Source organism: Teleopsis dalmanni, chromosome 2 (assembly GCF_002237135.1).
Source record: "Teleopsis dalmanni isolate 2A chromosome 2, ASM223713v2, whole genome shotgun sequence".
Taxonomy (NCBI): Eukaryota; Metazoa; Arthropoda; class Insecta; order Diptera; family Diopsidae; genus Teleopsis; species Teleopsis dalmanni.
Genome location: NC_051847.1, coordinates 138,184,618 through 138,191,131, shown reverse-complemented (window position 1 = coordinate 138,191,131; position 6,514 = coordinate 138,184,618).

The following is a 6,514-nucleotide window of genomic DNA, read 5'->3' as shown; positions in this document are numbered from 1 at the left end:
CAAAGCCTTAATGATATACTTCAATCCCTAAAAAAATACAAAAATATTATCAGCCAATCTGAAATTTTTCTATTCAATAATAGATAATAATAGATTATTGAATATATTATAGTTCCATATATTAGTGCTCGAATTAATGATCCGTACATTTTTCATAAGTTCATTAAAGTATGGCCTTTAATTTTGGCAACAATTTTTTGTGAATACAATTGATTCAAAACACCTGGCTCAAATTGGTAATTTAGGCTTGAGACAAAAATAGTCATATATGACCTTACCATATAAGCTTGGCCCATCAAATTAATTGTGTTTTTTGACATAAACTGTTGGATAACTTTGACTTTGTGCGAGGGCAAAACAGCTAAAAGTATAGTATTACCGCACGATCCCACCAACATAAAAAAAAATATCGTGATACTTTTACCGCACGTTTTTCAAATAATAAATTAAGAATCCTTTTTGACCGAATTAATATCAATGTAGAAATGCTTCATTCATTTAATTATTAACTTAATGGAGTCTTATTTATAAAAGTGAACAATATTAAAAATATTTCTGTAACTAACAAAACAACTTGAGAGTAAGGCAAACAATAATAGAAGTTATTTCATTTTCGGAGAAAAATCTTAAAACTTCAGCAATATTTTCATACTTTTGCTGAGGAAAATCAGTTCTCAGAAAACTTATTTTTCTGTATATATTTCTCATTACTAAGTCCATCAAGATTCAATCAATTCTATTAATTTTTACACATACGTATGCTTTGTACCAAGTTATTTTAACAAATTCTTAGAAATTCAATTTAATATAAAATATTTAATGAAAAACTAAAATTATTATGCGTATCATGCCCAAAAATCAGAGCAAATTTGTACGTGTTATATAAAAACAAACGCCAACACAAATTTTTCCAGTCATTTCTTGTCCATGAAATTATTAAAAAACAAAATTAATTTCACGGACTCCATATATTCTGTTTTGAAATAAAATACGATGAAAGGAATAAAATATTAGTTATAATTTTAGCCAAGTCAAGCACTTAAACTTCCTTAAGTTGCCACAACTAAGCAAAAGTCTTCTTACCAAATCCTGAAAAATTCTAAACAGATAAGAAGTATTATAAAAAATAAATATTTGCAAACCAACCAAGGTATCCTTAAACCAAAGTCCTCATTAAATTTAAAATTCATTTCCTTTTTCGAGGATTTGCAACGAAAAATAAATTTCTTAAAGCAAATAACTTTCTGTACTGTTAATTCTATAAAAAAAAATAAATCCAATTAAAAACATTGCCAAGACAGAGTAAAATAACTTTAATTCTGTGCAGTCAAATCAGTTCCAAATTAAAAGAATATAGTTGATAATTAACTACTTTGCTTTGGGGACAGACATTTCTTAATTCTCTAACGAAGCGGTTGATAGAAGCAAACGTTTGACAATTAATTTAGAAATTATTTTCAAAATACTATTTAAAGAATATATTGAATCCGGGAAGAGTATAATTTAAACATTCGGTTAAATAAATATTTTACATTTATTAAATTATGTTTTTCTATCTTCAAGAATTTTAATTTAATTTCATTCATCTTACATATGAATTACTTGAAATCAATCAGTAAAAAATTGTAAGGAGACTATTGTTCTTAACACTATCTTAACACTAACATCTTTACCATTGTTTGAAATTTACTGAGAATTCAACACATTTATAGTAACATACAGACTTCAAAAATGTAATGATATCGTTAAGAGGACATATGTAAAAACTTACATAAGTTAGTTTAATAACAACCAACCTGTATTTGAGACCAGCATAAGACATACTCTCTATATAATAAATCAGAAGTCAGCCAATCTTGTGATTGTGATAATACACATAGTTTGCTTCAACCATGAACTTATAACTTTTTGAATCCACATATCATTAATGCCTCTAAACCTATAATATACTGTTCTCTCCTCAAAAAAAGCATACGTTGCCAAATCAGATCACTTGCGATACGTGTGAGCAAATCTGGTCGTCCGCTAATTCATCAAAAACTAGGAAGTTACTTAATTTAGATAGAACATAAATGGTTAATATTATATCTGTAATATCCGGACATTTTTTAACAGACAGACTCACAACCTACTAAATGTTGCCATGATTACATAAGTTATTATATTAATTTTTTATATATAAAAATATTTAGTATTAGTTCTTTTTTAGTTGAAATTGATCGCTCGTCATAGAACAAAAATAATTTTTTATGTTGTACCTATATTATAAAATTTGGTTAGTCAAAAAGTATTTACCATTTTACAGTTCAGACTTAAAATATTATTTTGTATAATTATTCTGTATCCTATTTCGTGTATTTTGTGCTTTATACTGTTGGATGAATCGGTACAAATACAAAATCATCTGACACGATCAAATTACATAAAAATTCATTGGTCAAGATTTTTTATGCTTGCCGACCCAAGACCCATGTGACCTACAGTTGTCATGACAAGCCTGATATAATACTTATCAAGCTTATAGTATGAAACTTATAGTATGAAATCCTTTGTCATGTCGTAACAAATATTTTTTTTACTAAATTTTTTTTTCGTATTAATTAATATACTGTGATCGCTCTATGTTAACAAAGTCATTACTACATTACAACAGAGAAATTACATAGCGAAGCAAGCATTGGCATGGAATCCACAAGGTAGCAGAAGACCTGGTTCGCCAGCGAAAACCAGAACGGTGAAGAACGGTCAAAAGAGAGCTAAGTGAAGCACTATATACATGGAACGACATCTATAGAGAAGCACCAAATGAAGTCAGTGTTAGAACTATTGAGTCCCTACGCACCACTGGGGGAAGTAGTAGACAATAGTAGTAGTAATGTTATATTTTATGATAGTCAAATAATATGGCATATGTTAAACAAAAAAAATAATTAGGTGCAGTACACCATTTTATACTCAAGCAATCAAAAAATTATTAAATTTTTTTACCTAACTATATATTATGATAAAGATAATAGAGATAGGTCTGTAACTACATTAAGTGATATTAGGCCTAATGGTGTTCATTACCATTTTCGAGTCCTTGTGTTTATATTTGCTTCAATTTAAAAACTAATAATACGAGTAGTAATTTAATTTTAAAAGTTATAATTTTTTCAATATACAATATACATAAGCAATAAACACTTACCGTCTGACTGCTATCTTCATGGGCCATGAATCATGGCAATTGAACATTCATTCTTCTTCTTCTCATTGCGCTGCCTACAAAATTAAAGTTCATTAGTATTATGTCTGCTGATATAATTTATATAACATGCTATTTTTACTGGTTATATAATTAATAACTATTAAAAAAAGTAAATATTATAATTAAGTATTTTTATATCAAAATCTAATAATACAACATAAATATTCTGTATTTAATTAAATAAGATTTTCCACAAGTAATCAAAATTAATCACTTTTTAATTTTTATATGGTATATCATTAAATTTCACAAGGAAAGAAATAAATCCATTTTTATTAATATTGAAGTTGATTTTCTTATTGAATTAAATTTTTTTTCTACTGTGTCATCACATAATTTTAGTGCTCTCATGAGGAAATTAGTAAGAATTATATGATGTCGAGTTATTCGTGCGAATATTTGCAGTTTATGAATAGTGACACTCACATCATAAAATGATATATCTGTGAAATACAGACAAACTTAAGTACGCCTGCAGACAATTGGGAAACTCATTTAATTTTTAGTTAAATGTTTTTTCAACAAATGTTTTGAAGTTTATGAAGAACATATTTAACATTTTGATTTGCTGTATATAATAAGCAACAATTTATTATTATTCAATTTGATACAAATGCATATGTTATGTGTATATAATACTTATAGGCGTCATTAGAGATTCTAATCATTTTTAAACGTCCTTAGGCAAAAATTAAATGATTAGAAAAATCATTGCATTGAGTTCAGGGCCATAGCAACGTTATGATATTCGATGAAATCGGGAAATAAGTTCTGAAATTTAAGAATGGAATAAGTGCTGTACATTATATATATTTCATTTAAATAGAATGATTTCTTTAATTACAGTATGACCTCGATTAATGCAACCCTCGAATATTGCAACTCCCCGGTTAATGCAAACTCTTAAATTTGCCATATTTTCCACTCTTGCATTCTTAATACTTTATTTGTCACTTGCATGGAAAAAAGTTCTATCATATTTTATTCAAAAAGCTTTTCAAACCTTATAATTAAATAATGGTCAGTGGACTGCTGAAGACAACATACCGTTGCATCAAATAAAAGCTAATATTATTGAAGAGCGACATCATAATGAAAATTTAAAGAAGTTACTCCATGAAATTATTCCAGATAATAAATGAGTGAGTCACCGAATTCAGACTCAGAAACTGAGTCGAGTGTAATTACACTTTAAATCAAAACTGACGTGACAATAAATGCACTTAACATATGCCTACAATGGGCTGAGGAATATTTCATACCTCTTACAAAAGTTTTAATACTTAAAAATCTAAAAAATGAGGCAATCACTAAATAAACTAAACTCGATTATTGCAACACCCTCGAATTATATTAGTTGCATTAATCGAGGTCATAGTGTATTTTTAATTATTAATATGCATTGGGACTCTAACAATAGCATATTAATATTTTCGCCAGTGATTGTGTATCTTTTTGTAGTTATTATCTGATAATCAGAATTTTTTTTAATTAATAAAATTATAATTTTAATTCTTGTAATTAATAAAAATAATGTATGATAAACTTATATCATATATTATAATGAAACCAAGAACAGCGTCAATATTTATAAATGATTTTTTTATAGTGTAATGAATATTTGTTATTGCAGAAGAAACAGATTTCAACTTTTACGCAATATGTTTAGAAATAATTTTAATTTAATATATACAACAGAAAATTATTTGTTTTTTAATGTTTAACACATTTGCAACATTATGTAAATTATTTTTAATTACTGTAAGCACACCAACATCATATGATGTCTCCGTTAAAATTTGCATACATCTTGCCTGCGCATGATTTGAATGACTCGCATGTTTACATTTAAAGCATATAATATATTTAATAATATATTTAATTTTATATAATTTAAAATACAAAAACAATTTCGTAAAAATATAAACTTCTAGGTTACCCTACAATGGGAAATTTTGTGTTAGTAAATCATAAACACTACATTGCGTATGAGTGATATAATTTGTATTGAGAAAGTACTATCTAAAAGGATCAAAGGTAAACATTATCTTAAAATGATATTAGAAACTACACAAAAATATATATAAAATATGACAATATTTTTATAATAAAATTGGAACTAATTTTTTTATTTTAATTAACGTGACATCACATTGTAACTAAAGGGCATATTAACATCTTCAATATTAAAAATAGTAGTAAAAAAATACTACTTCTAAATTGTCTAGTCCGACCATCATGTTAGTACTGTTTCGATTACACAAAAAAAGCGTTTGGCACCATTTGAGTAAGGCTAGATATAAAAAGAAGCTCAATGCATGGGTGCCGCACGAGTTAACTTAAAAAAAAATCTTGCACCGAATTTTCATGTCTGCGAATGTCTGCAGAATCGCAACAATTTCGTCACCAATCCATTTTTGAAGCGGTTGATGACCGAATCACAGCGAGCTGGCTGAAATAGTGGGAAAGTCGAGATTGATAGGGAAGTTGGGTGGGAATCATCTACTATGAGCTGCACCTACAAAGCAAAACTCTTAACGCGGAACTATACTAGGACGGTCAAAAATTAGATTGTATGTGGGAAACAATCGCCCAGAAATTTCCTACTTTGGACAGTAGAAGAGGAATTGTGTTCCATCAGAAGAACACCAGGCCACACACATAGATAATGACCACCGAAAAACTCCAGGAACTTTGATAAAAAGTACTTACGCGTCCATCTTATAGTCCACACCTGGTACCATGTGATAATCATCATAATGATGGGCAATTTTCCTGGTGAAAAATCACTTCAAGAGAGGCTTGTGAAAATCGACCATCTCAATTTCTTGCCAATAGCCATGAGAATTTCTATAAGAGAAGCATAATGAAATTACCTTCAAAATGGCAACAAATTATCGAACAAAACGACACATATTTCACATAAATTGGATCATTCTTGCTATGGTAAATAAGCTTTCAATTTCATGCAAAAATAATGAACTTCTTTTTACTACACCTGTTATAAGTAATATAACCAAACAAGAATTATGCACAAATTCAGTTTAAGGTTTTTTTAATAAAACAAACCCTAATGTTTGAAAAAGAATCATATTGAAATATTAAAACCTGAAAGCAACTCAAAACAGAAAAACATATTAGACATCAAATTAAAGAATCGCATTAATGGATTAAAAACTAGATTTTCTTTGACATAATGTATCCTAGTTAATCATGTACCACAAATAATCTCCCATATTATGCTGATTTGTTAAGAATAAACTT